The following is a 13,727-nucleotide window of genomic DNA, read 5'->3' on the forward strand; positions in this document are numbered from 1 at the left end:
CAAACTTCGGTCACTTTTTGAAGCGGAGTTTCGCAACTGGTATGACCCAGAAGCTCTGCATGCATGGTAAATGCTTCTTAAAAAAAACTCCCATTTCAAAGCGCAGCGTTTTTCTGTTAACCATTTACCGGGCACTAATAGATGCAGACTCGCCCATGGAAATTATCTGAAACGACTGCGCGTTTCCACCAATATAGTGTTCTAGAAGTGAGAAGTGTGCCGTCTTCGGCCACGGCCGGTCTCGAGGGAGAGCGCGTTTCTCTCTTCTCTTACGGCCTCTCCAATGGGGTCTGGTTCCACCGCCCGCCGCTCCTCGGTGGGGTCGCCCCCGCCCCACTGCTGCTCCTCCGCTACAGCCGTTCACGCGCAAGGGAAACGCGCGCTCGCTCTTCGCTCCGCCCGCATCGGTTGCAACCGGCAGGTCCTGATATTTAACCCCTTATGGCTTATAGGAAGAAGCCGTAATCAGCGTCTGATTTATCGTGTATGAGCAATAAAATAGTCAATAATGCGCGTGCGCGCGAGAGCGCGCGCGCCTTCGTCAGTGCTGTCGCGCACGGTCGAATGAAGTTTCGGGTGCACTTACATCAACACTTTTTGCCCCTAAATTTTTCACAGAACTATATGTACCATTTTATGCAATGTGCCTTTGAAAGCTGTAAGCAGGTATAACGCGACCTGACGCTAGTCTGCATGGCAAACTGTTCGGTGGATATTCAAAGTATTCTGCCAACCACTGCCGTTTTCGTTTAGAGCAAAACAGGCACTGACGAAAATTCATAGCACGTCTCAGACTCAGAGTAAGGAACAAAAATTTACGCATACAGTTAAAATTTCAGTTGTCTAGTGGAGTGAGCTGTTCTAGCTTCGCTTAAAATAAATCAGTAGGTTGAAAGACAGCAGATGTATACGTAGTCTCGCGACTGACGCACACGTAGACAGTCGTAGTCAGTTTAATACCAGTAGTAAAAAAAAACATTTAATCAAGGAAATATGGGCATAAACAAATATGCATAATTGAAAAGAGCAGCAAGCAATAAAAAAACTATCCTTCAAAGTTAACGCATTGCACTCATTCATCAAAACGGTGCATGCGGCTAGAAAATTAAAGACTCAAAATCTTTTTGGACGGTTTGTGCACACAAAGAGCTGGCCTTTCGTTCCTGTCTGTCACATTCTTAGCATAATTGACAAGAAGGAGTCTGAGAAATTTCTCACATATTAAAGAAGCGGACCTTGGATATTGTCAATGCCTTCCGGGCAACTCAGCAAAGGTGAGTTCTCAAGTGCTGGCTGGATTAAGATTTGAAGGACTTCAAGGTGGTAGGTGCACGACAGCTTTTTCAAAAAAAGACACAACCTTGTCCAAGAGGGCTACAAACCCTGGTTTTGGATAATGCAGTCCGCTAGAATCTTGTCCTCGCAGAATAGTGTACATGGGGCTGCTTCTTTCGCTGGTTTCAAGAAGGATAGCACGTCACACCCGAAGTCACTGATTAACTTCACAATGTATCCAGCGACGTAAGCTAAACCAGAATACGTGACAGTGGGTAATGGGATGACAGGAGATACCATCACTTCTTTCAGTTCCTCGGTTACTGATTGCGGTAGAGCTGAAATGATTTCGTCGGTGTCGACACTAGGTGCCTAGGCGCACAATACAGCGCGACATACAACTCCTATAGTCACCTCTGAATAAATACTTTTATATCCATTATTGAGGAGTGTCCCTTGAGTAACAGTGGCGAATGTGTAATAAGCAACGCATTCTACCAAAATAATGGGGCAGCGATTGCTCTCTAAGGCAGGCATTACTGCACAGATAGTTACAAGGAACTATTAGTTCAAAAACATACTAGAAAAAGAAAGAAAATATTGCTAGGAATTAGTGCTTGAAATAGATTTCCTGTTTTTTTCATGAAATAATCATGATATCATGTAAACATTTCATTAAACCAACGTTTATTTGCAAAATTAAAATAATGTTTATAATACAACATAAAACATTTGCTGGTCTATAAATTAAAGCAAAATTGAAAACAAAACTTAAAATCGTTTACTCTGACGTTATAATACTAACACTTTATGCCATGTAAGCATTGTGCAACTTACATTACATTTTTATAAAATTATTTTCATCTTCGGTGTTACATCGATGGTTTCTCATCTAGCGCTGAAAGACGGTTTTGCCATTGTTGCTGTTATGTTTGCCTTGAAGCATCGATGTGATCACTGCTCATTCACTTTTTTTTATTCATCTTCTTGTACAGGCTTGGGCAAAAATTCAGATTAAAATGAACAAAAGTAGATACAATGCCGCAATACATGTCATATGCTTGTCGAGCGTGCTGAGCGACAGCGTTTTTTTAATATAAAGACTCCATTCACGTGTGTAGCACGCTGACAGGATGCCGCTGCAGCATCTACCTTCTGTAATCTTTCATTTAGGGGCTGCACTCACCACGAAACCCGCGGGCGACAGCGCAAAACCAGGCAAAAGCCACCCGCCGCCACTGAAGCAGATGCGGAGCGAACAGTGAGCAGGTCGCGCCCCTTGCGGCGGCGGAGAGCGTGACTCAAGGAGAAAAGTTCCCATTGTTCACGCGGCGATTGAGAAGGCCGTAAGAAAGAGCGCGCGCTCTCTCCCTCGAGACCGGCCGTGCTTCGGCGCGCGTCAATGCGAGCGAAAAGCGTAGGTGGCGCTGTCAGTCGCAGGAGCGCATCATAAGCGCGCGCGCCGCAGAGGCGTTCGGGGCGTCTGCTTCTGCAGCTGGTGTTTTGCGTTGACTCCATTGCGTTGCGTTGCTTCTCTGTGGTACTATGACACGTTGTTCACGTTAAGCAAAAAAATACGCATCTGCAGAGAGCGCAATCATAGTTCCAGTCTGTCTCGTTGGGCTTTCGAACCCACCCACACCCCTTTCCGGAAAGCCCTCCTTTTCTTCCTTTTTTTTTTCTTGCTCATTGCACGCTCTTTCTGCTGTCTCCCCGACTCGAGCCTTTCCTTTCTCGAGATATACTCTCCCCACGGTGGGGGAATCATGTTAGCCGTACAAGCAAGGAACCCATCCATCTGCTCTCAAGTCCGGTTGATGAGCTTGGCCGCTTGGTTGACGAGGGAATGCTCGAGGATGTCGAAGCTATTTTGAATGCACTTCATTCAGATGATCGTAAGTACGTCACTAGGCACAGTTTCAGCAGTTTCATAGCTTATATTGCAGTATATATGGTTTGAAAGTTCATGCACAAATCAAAATGAAGTACATGTTCTGCGTTTTTCACTTTGAGCAAATCGTGCTCGGCACAGGAAGCCGCGCACGATTGAAAGAACCGCCGGAAGCTGCGTTTCGATAGAAGTGAAACGAAGAGTCGTCTGTGTGCTATGCGATGTCGGTGCACGTTAAAGGTTCCCACGCGGTCAAAAGTTTTCCGAAGCCCTCCACTTGGCTCTTCTTTTTTATTTTTTCGCTTTCACTCCCGCCTTCCTCCCCTTACCGCGGTGTACTCAGGTGTACTCGGAAAAGTGCGGCAGATATTGCGGCTTTCCTTTCCTGCATCGAAGAGCGTACGCCAAAGCCAGGGTTCGATGGTGCTGTTGTGGCTGTAGGAAGAAGGAAAAGAAAATGCACGGACCTGCTACTGGCTCTGTAGCTGAGTCACTCCCGCTGCCTTATTTATTTTATTATTATTTATTATTTGTAGGAAGGGAAAGGCGCAGTAACTGTCTCACTTGTTTTCTGTGGACACCGCAACTGCGCTGTAAGGAAAGGGAGGAAGGTGGGAGTAAAAGTGGAAAGAGAGAAAGAGGAGCCGTAGTGGAGGGCTACGGAGTAATTTCGACCACCTGGGGATCTTTAACGTGCGCTGACATCGCACAGCACACTACGCCTCTTCGTTTCGCCTCCATCGAAACGCAGCCGCCGAGGTCGGGTTCGAACCCGGGAACTCCGGCGCAGTAGTCGGGCGTCTTACCACTGCACCACCCCGGCGGGGCTCGTGCAGACAGAAGAGAAAATAGAGAAGAAAGGAAAAAGAAGAGGGAGAGAAAGACGCGCGCCGCAACAACAGCCGTCGTCCACCACAGAAGCAATGGCGGGTGCAATGACGGCCTACAACAGATAAAATTCGGTGACTGGCTAGCCCCTTCCGCAAGCGGCGTTGACCTATTCCGCCCTTCACCACTGCGCAACCACGGTGGGACATATGCTTTATGTCGAAGCCTATAAGCGAATCCTAATTTTTCCGCAATTTTTTTTTTAACTGTACGAGTTTCGTTTGTTATATGTAGCCTCGGTATCCCAGCCTTTCTGGGGTGCAGCGTTATGCGCGTGTAACAACGTCGAGAGGAAATAAAATAATGCGGGCATCGTCAAGGAAAACAGCGCAAGTTATGCTAGTCGATACACGAGGATAAACGGACTAATGTCGCATTAGTCCGTTTGCAACGGACGACCGAGGCATACGGCCTTGTGGGGGAAGATATATATCCGGGAAAGCGTAGTCATGTATCGAGAGAAGGCAAACGCTTCATTGCAAGGAGGCAACGTACTGCATTAGTTATCCGTGCCTCTGCGCGAGAAAAAAAAAGAAAAAAGCTGCCATGTTAGTTGCGGTCTCGTTTTCAGAAACAACGACTGTTATTCCAGCACCACTGATGGAGCGTGACGCGTGTTTCAATTGTCTGTGAAGAAAACTGCCTCTTTTATAAGCCGTGAAGGTTGACGCCGTCTTTTGTGTAGACCTTGGCCATCAAGGCCCGGGGGAATTGGACGCTTCGGGGACGACGGTAAACACGTTCTTCGAAGACGCGCGGCCTGCAGCTTCGCACCAACTCTCTGTGTATCGAAGGAAATACAAATTACTACTTTATATATTTTCACGCTCAAGATTCTGCTACTGACGATGACGTATAATATTAAGCTGCAGTCACCCTATTTGCTAAAAATGGTTGCAACTTATGATGATTGATTTATAGGAAGAAAAAGGCGCGGTAACTGTCACTTGTTTTTCTGTGGACACCTCAACCGCGCCGTAAGCGAAGGGAGGAAGGTGGGAGTGAAAGTGGTAGGTTAAGAATTTTGAATGTTTGCAACCGTGGTATCGAGACAATATACGTCGCGACACAACAAAAATGACAAATATATATATCGGTCCATCTTCGGTGTTTATTTCAGGGTACGCACATTGTTGTTGCTTTTCAACACTATCGAAAACGATACTAATGACTGCGCACAAATGGTTGAGTAAATGAGCAACCACATCTCATTCCTCCTCACGACCGTGGCTCAGTCAGGTGAATGCGAGAAGGCAGCGACGTTAACCATCTACAAAGAGAAACTCCGCCAGACTTGTTCTTTCACGCATAATAAAATAATAATAATTGGTCCACAGGAAGGGAAATGCTCTGTATGTGTCACACTTGCTCTGTGGACACCTGAACCGCGCCTTAAGGGAAGGGATGAAGGTGGGAGTGAAAGTGGAAAGAGAGAAAGGGGAGCCGTAGTGGAGGGCTGCGGAGTAATTTCGACCACATTCTCGTTCAGACTTTCGATGTGAGCGGATGTGTCCCTGCTCGTCTCCCGCGATATCGTCGCGCCTCGCTCCGTCGCGCCAGCTTCGCTGCCGCCGAGCACCTTCGCCTGCGCCCGCTACCGTCCGTAGCGGCAGGCGTACGTCCTCGCTCGTCGCGCGCTCTCCAGCGCCGGCGAGTTCCTTCTACTAGGAGGTCTTCCCAGCAGTCGGCCGCGTCAGCGGCCACCCGCTACCTCTCCTAGAGGCCTAGCTCGGCGGGCCGCTTCGGCGGCCGCGGCGCCCTACTCCTCGAAAAAGGATTTCCTCGGGGCCGCCGTCGTTTGCTGCGGCGGCGGCGGCCCCCTCCCTACTTCATGGACAGCAGCCTGCAGAACCGCCCGCGGCTTCCTGCAGCTCCTTGGATCTGGGACGCACCCTGGCTAATTCTCGCTGCACCCTCGTGGCGCGAGAACCCTGCCTCCCCCCATCGCCACGGACCACGTGTTGCTGTGGATCCGGCGACCTACCCGCCGCGCTGCTGCTGCAGCAGTTCCCGGCGGCCCCCCCCAGTTGCCGCCCGACTTCGTCGTCGCGGTGACTCCCTGCTGACATCTTTGTGATGCCGCAGTCCTCGCTGCGCTCGCGCTTCCAGCCAAGCCAGCATGCTTGCCACGTGCAAGCCACCCGCCGTCCTCGCAGCACCACTTGTGTGCACCGAGGCGGCTCCACCTCGCCGCCATGGACCACGTGTTCTCGTGAATCCTGGCACCCCCTCCTGCTGCTACCTGGATACTCCGGGACAGCTCCCCGTGGGCTCCCTGCTCGCAGGCCTCGGCGCGCTGTCTACTGATGGTCACCTCAGCGCCACCCGCCGCGCTGCTGCCTTGGCAGCAGTCTATCGCGGTCCCCTCCTGCTGCGGCGGTTGCTCCAATCGCCGTGGCGTCCTGCTGTCAACAGCAGTCCTTCCTGTGCCTCGCAGAGGCGCAGTACCAGGCTTCGTCTGGAACAACCAGAAGCGCTGCTGCACCGGAGGCTGCGCACCGGACCACCGACCTGCCGATGCTCACCGGGCTATTTGCTTGGTGCGGGCCACGACGAAAAGGCGATCTCCCCCCCCCCCCCCCTCCCGACATCCCACTTCCCCACCCCCCGGACACCAAGAGTGCCGCCGCGATATTAGGCCGGCATAACCCGTGTCCGGTTCCCCCCCACCCCCCGTGAATATCCCAAAGTTCCCAACAACAACACCTGGGGATCTTTAGCGCTGAAACCGCACAGCACACGGACGCCACTTCGTTTTGCCTCCATCGAAGCGCAGCCGCCGCGGACGGGTTCGAGCCCGGGAACTCTGGCACATTAGTCGGGCGTCGTACCACTGAACCATCCCGGCGGGGCCTTTCACGCATTGATGTATTCATTTTGTTTTTAGTAAGTCTATCCAGTTCTTTTTTTTTTTTTTTTTTTTTTGGACACCAATTTCGAAACGATGTCTCACCTTCTATGAGCACTCCTTCCGCCACCTCTACCTAATTAAGCACCGCGATTGACGAGTCGAGCGTATCATATTCACGCACGTCGCTAGGTTAAACTGGGATTTAGTATGGGTAAAGCAGTCTGCCGAGTAAGTTTTCCCGTCATTTGCAAAACTGCTGCTATTAGCAGTGTATCATGTCAACAATCGCAGCTTCTTTTAATCCGAAAATTAGCTTATCTCTTTTTGATCAGGACACTACCCTATGACACATATCGGTATCGATATAGGCGAACTTTTGTTTTCGCTCAGTGCTCCTTTAACATCGAATAGCCAAATCGCAATCCGTAGAGTCCGCTCTCTCCGGCACAAATAGTTTTTCAAAATACGGAATAGAATGTCTTAAAGAAGCCAAAACCAGGATGCCGAAGCTCAATTCTGACCAAGCGATGACCTCAGGACTGATCGGCCCATGACATCACAGACACCGTAAAAACCTATAATCTGCAAGTTGTTGGGCTAAACTGACGCGTTAGCGGCAACTTCGGTCATTATTTGTCTAAAATGACCAAAAGTAAGCTCGAAATTATGTCCTTCAGGGACAGCAGAGCGAACATTGACGGTCTTGCGTCCAGTGACGTCATAAACACACAAGGTTAGGTGTAGAAAAACCAATTAAAGCCGCAAAATGGCAAACATTAAAATTCGTTTGCACTGGAACAAGCGCTATGCCGTTGTGAGATTTGGCAGGAATGGTTGGTTGGTTGGTTGGTTCATAGGAAGGGAAAGGCGCAGTATCTGTCACACTTGCTCTGTGGACACCTGAACCGCGCCGTAAGGGAAGGGATGAGTGTGGGAGTGAAAGTGGATAGAGAGAAAGGGGGGCCGTAGTGGAGGGCTACGGAGTAATTTCGACCACCTGGGGATCTTTAAAGTGCGCTGACATCGCACAGCACACGGACGCCACTTCGTTTCGCCTCCATCGAAACGCAGCCGCCGAGGCCGGGATTCGATCCCGGGAACTCCGGCACAGTAGTCGGGCGTCTTACCACCAAGAAACTTTTAGGGACATGCGATCAAAATTTCAGGCAAATCTTAGCAGGTATGAAAAGCGCCGGACTTGTCTTTAAAGACCTACGGGTGGTCGGAATTAATCTGCGGCCCTCCATTACGGCCCCTCTTTTTTCTGTTTACTGTATCACCCCTCCCCACCAAAAGTGAGGCAGTTACTGCGCCATTGCCTTCCCTCAGGATCAATTTTCAACGTCACTTCACCGCAACAGAGAAAGGAAAAAAAAAAAAAAAACGACACTGACAGTACCACCTAATAGAGCCGCCCTGCCTCTCGCGGTGCGGCTTATTCACACGCCTTATCTTTCTATTTGTGTCATATTTAATATGTCGATATGCAAATGCAAGCTGTACTCAGCTCGCAGTGCGTGCGACGATTTCACAATATTATGCATTGTTTTTGAATAGACTTATGCTGCATGTGACTTCACGTACGGGCAACTTTTGCCATCTGTGAGTGCACTATTAATGGCCCATTTCCCGCCATAGCGGCGATTGCGCACTCCGACGAACGCATTTTAATGCCTCCGCTTACGAGGAAAGAAGCATCTTCCGCGGCACGTGGTTAGGGAAGAATTAAGCTTTTTTTTTTATTATTATTATTTCTCTTCTCTTTCTCTGTCGAATCTCACCTTCCCGGAATGACCGCCGCGGGGCGTTTCTCACCGGCTTGCGAGCGCGACTGGTTTCTATGTGCGCCGAACACGCACGGCGGACCTTCGAACGATGCCTCTGGCAATCGCCTGCGGAAAATTTTACCTTCGTTTTCGTTTCTGTCCGTCAGTTTATGTGGTTCCTTTGCCCCCTTATTGACTCGTAACCAGAGAAGAGCGTTAAGAAAGTCAAGTATGAAAAATTCCCACCTTTCTTCCCATCTGTTCCTGCCTTCCTTTATTTTTCTTTCTCTTTTCTGCCTTCTTTCTTAACCTACAGCTTTTTTTTTTTTTTTTCTACCGTAATTTCCTTTTGGAAGTCTGCCTATGACGTTTGTAAACATCGCTACATGGAATTCGCTAGCACTCTCAATAAACTACTTGTAATTAATTTTTTAACTTATTGTTCTGTAGCTTCAGCTTTGTTTCCACGTTGCCGAGAGTGAAGGTTCTCACGTACAAAAATCTGCAATACATTGGCTGTTCTGTAGTTTCAATTCTCACAAACTCGTACGCTAAGGTGCTTCAGAAGCCGGAATTGCAGTGGCTGAACAAAAAGCGATTATTTTCACGTTTTCGCCGGCCTTCACGTGATCGTATATCCCACTTGTGATGTCGTAGCCATCGTCCGGAAACCTGAAACCGAAACTGTACGGCAGACGATGTTAAATTATAATTTATTTACAAGGCATAGGCAAATTTCATGCGGTGATCCATGTTTGCTTATGTCTTATACGGAGTTTCGAAAACATGAATACGCTAATAAAAATTTCTCTCTCTAAATCTCTCTGCCCCTTTAATAGTGGCTTCAGAGCCGGCTAAAGCCGTAGCTGAGAACAGGCAGCTATAAGGGTTTCCTTGGGACTTAAAACTTTCTTAAGTGTATAGAACCGTTGTTTTTGTTTGTTTACCTTTCTGTCGCTCCTCTCCTGTTTGAGAACAGCGAGAGGAATAACCTTGCTCCTTTTTCTCGTTCGTTGGGCGAATCGTTATTCCTTCCCTGCATTCTCGGCAGCGCTCGCTTCGCTCTGAACTTTCTCTGTCATTCGGGTCAACGCCATTACAACACACGCACACCCAGATTGCCTTGGCGCCGATTGCGAGAGTCTCTGCGCTGAAGAATGGAAAGAAGAGAAAAGCTAAAAAGAAAGTAATTCTTTGAGACGTTGAGCTTGTGTAGGAAAGGGGTGGATATGCAGTCTGAACTTTCCTTTGCTTTTGACTGACGCGACTTTCGCTCAAAGGAGATCCGTTGACCTTTTGTGCTAACGGTGGCCGTCAAAGGAAGGCACGTACTTGTGTGCCAAGACCACCTGTCGCACTATACGATGCAGCGAGGCTATTAGAGTTGACGAACCTTTCCGGGCAAACTTGTTACTAAATAACTACTAACTTGAGTTACATCACTGAGCTCGATCTACAACTTGTGGTGGTCGTGCATGTCTGCTGCTGCTGGTGCAACATTTAACTCAAATATAACGCAAATGACAAATATAGTTAACTATGAAACTAACACACCCTATTATGTAGGCTATTGAACTGATCGGTCGTAGATAACTGAGCTGTTAAGTTGACCAGTTAGCTAATAACAGTGCGCATGATTTCAAGCTTCGTCACCAGCCTTGCTGGGTGTATTTGGTGATCTATTTTAAATGCGTCGTAATTCTGCCAACTCGTACGGCACCAACATCATCCTGCTTTTGCACAGCTTGCACTGAAAGCCATGCGTTGTGAATGTCACAAATGGACTGTAGCGGTAACCACACCCGGACGCGGGTCACTGTTTGCTCCATCGGCTTCTACACGTCCTTGGACGTACCAGTGAACAGCTGTACGCAGCTGCTCATTTGTGACGTCACGAACGTACGTGGGCGCCCGTGCAGCGCTTGGGCTTATAGTGGCAGCTGTGTAACTGCGAAGTTAAATAGGCGCTCTCAGTGGCCGGGCAAAAAATTGTGTCGGAATACTGAACTGCTTATGGTTGGATGGACGGAACATGAAAGCATCCCTTGTGAAATAAGGACGCTCGGGATTTTTTTTTTCTTATATATCGTGAACGTTGTTATAGATCAGCTAACTATTTCGTCATTTCCTTTACTGAATTTTTATTTCTATCAGTTCAGTTCAGTCGTGTCCGACTCTTCGTGACCCTATGGACCATATCACGCCACGCTTTTCGGTCTCTCACTATCTTCCTAACATCGCATAACTTCATCTGCAGCACCTCGAGGATGCCATCTAACCATCGCGTTCGCTGCCTACCCCTTCTCGGGCGACCCTCAACCTTTTCCAACATCAAATATTTCTCCAGCGGCTCCTCTCTTCTCATCAGATGACCAAAGTACCTGAGAGAATTTGACTCTCCAATGAGCAGTCAGGGTTTATGGTCGACAATATCGACTGATTTGTTCTTCTGGCAGTCCAAGGAACTCTCAAGAGTCTCCGCCAGCACCACAATTCAAACGCGTCAATTCTTCGGCGGTCAGCCTTCTTCACAGTCCAACTCTATACTTGTCAGCTTTTCTCACCACTCTGCTTTTCAGCAATCAGCCTTCTAATCTCTTTTTGCTGACTTCCACCGCGTATCATTCCCCCAACCACTGGTACCTCTAAACTCTAAGACCTCAGAGAGAGTGACTGTGCCAGCATCCACATCCGGATGGATATCATCACATTCGAGTATAAGTTGGTTCTGCGCATTTACTACACATTGCACATGTGTCGTCTTTTCTGGGTACATTTATTTTTGGAGCTGAATTTTCTGTGGCCTCCTGGTCTAGCTTCAGGAAGTAGGGCATTGCCTGTTGAGTTATATATATATATATATATATATATATATATATATTCCCTCCTGTTTTTTTTTTCTTTTTTTTTTTTTTTTCAAATGTCGATACAGTTCTGCACTCTGCTTACCCGATTTGACGCAGCGCTCACTACGGACGCACTGTAAAACTGTATAGAAAACGCAGACTAAGCTAGTATATAGCCATTATCTTGGAGACGTGCATTGCTTGTGCTTGTGTGGCTGTCATACGTGCGCCGGTTTCATGAGCATCATACCTCACTCGGCATCTCTATCAACAAGGTTAATAACTGTATCTCCTAAAGACAAAAACCCACTCCCGTTGATTTCTATCTCACCATGTGATATCACAGCAGATCTTCCAACCTCCTCTTTCGATCAGACTTTGCCGCTGTCGACTATACATTCTTCTTTCTTTTTACCATGACGCAGCGTCACCTACTCGTTCACAGTATTACATCCCCCCTCCAAGTCGCCGTCGTCATCATCATCATCATCACCACCACCATAATCATCATCATCATCATCATCACCACCATAATCATCATCATCATCATCAGCCTGACTAAACCCAGTGTAGGGCGAAGGCCTCCCGCATATTTCTCCAAAAAACCAGGTTCTGTGCTAGCTGCATCCACTTGACCCCTGCGAACTTCTTAACCTCATCTGCCCACCTAACTTTCTGCCGCCCCCTGCTACGCTTTCCTTCTCTTGGAATCCAGTTTGTTACCCTAAGCGACCATCGGTTATCCTCTCTTCGCACTACATGTCCTGCCCATGTCCATTTCTTCTTAATTTCCACTAGAATGTCGGTAACCTGAGTTATTTCTCTGACCCACTCTGCACGCTTCCTATCTCTTAATGTTACCCCTATCTATCATTTTTCGTTCCATAGCCCTCTGGGTTATCCTCAACTTAAGTAGAACCCTCTTGGTTAGCCTCCACGTTTCAGCCCCATAGGTGAGTACAGGTAAGATGCAACTAGTGTATACTTTCCTCTTGAGCGATACCGGTAAGCTGCTAGTCATAATCTGCTAGTGCTTGCCAAATGCGCTCCATCCCAATCTTATTCTTCTTGTTATTTCCTTTTCATGGTCCGGATCTGCGGTTACTACCCGTCCTAAGTAGACATATTCGCCTACTACTTCCAGTACTTCGCTACCTAACGTAAACTGCTGTTCCTTCCCGAGGCAGTTGAACATTGCCTTAGTCATCTGCATATTGATTTTCAAGCCTACCTTTCTACTTTTCCTGTCTAGGTCATCAATCATTATTTTTGCAGTTCATCCCCCGAGTTACTTAGCAAGGCAATGCCATCATCAAATCGCAGATTACTGAGGTATTCTCCATCTACCCTTATCCCTAACTGCTCCCATCTACGATTTCCTCTAGGATATCATCACTGCACTCTCATAATTTGCCACTATCAAGTACGCCTCGTATATATGCCTCACATCTACGCTACGCGTCTCGTCGTCTGGTGTTGGTTCAGTTGGTAGCGGTGATAACAATCAGGCAATTTATCGGACTGACTGCGTGTGCGCGCCATATTTCCCTGACACCATACAGGAACGGAAAGGGTCTGTGATAAACCTCCCCGACCTCTGCGTGGGCAACTGACCTCCATAGCGATAAAGCAGATCAGGCTCGTGCTTCTAATCAGAGAAGGTTAAAAAGCCCTCCGGAATAGCTCGTCTGTTCACTCCGAAAGCAGAAAGGAAAATGCGTACTTATGCCTATATATTTCCTACGAACTGTACGCGAAAGCAGGCGAAGCAGAATTAGCATGCTAGAAAGTATCCGCCCTCTGCGAACATCCTTGCGCGCTCTAATCGCAGTTTTTACACTGAAATGGGTGGTGCATGCCCAAGCGGAAAACATTCGTTGCTGAGTCGCATCTGGGGGTTTCCTGGGGCGGGACAGAGTCGCCAGCTGCAAAAGTCTGGCAAGACGACCATTTCGTTCAGAAAACAAGTTCTATTCTATTGGAACGTCTTTCTATTGAAACCCGCCTTGTCTTATTTGCTTCTAATGCCTTTGGGCCGGTCTTCAAAATTACTCTGTATATATTCGGTGTACAATGAGGTGAATAAGATGCCTACACAGAAGGGCCATTTTTTTTAATCTACACCAGCTACACCAGTGCAGCAAAAATTCATTGTAGGTATAGGAGATTTCCTACACTGGTGTAGCTGGTGTAGGTTAAACAAATGGCGC

Source organism: Amblyomma maculatum, chromosome 8 (assembly GCF_055883805.1).
Source record: "Amblyomma maculatum isolate TAMU_Amacu chromosome 8, ASM5588380v1, whole genome shotgun sequence".
Lineage (NCBI taxonomy): Eukaryota > Metazoa > Arthropoda > Arachnida > Ixodida > Ixodidae > Amblyomma > Amblyomma maculatum.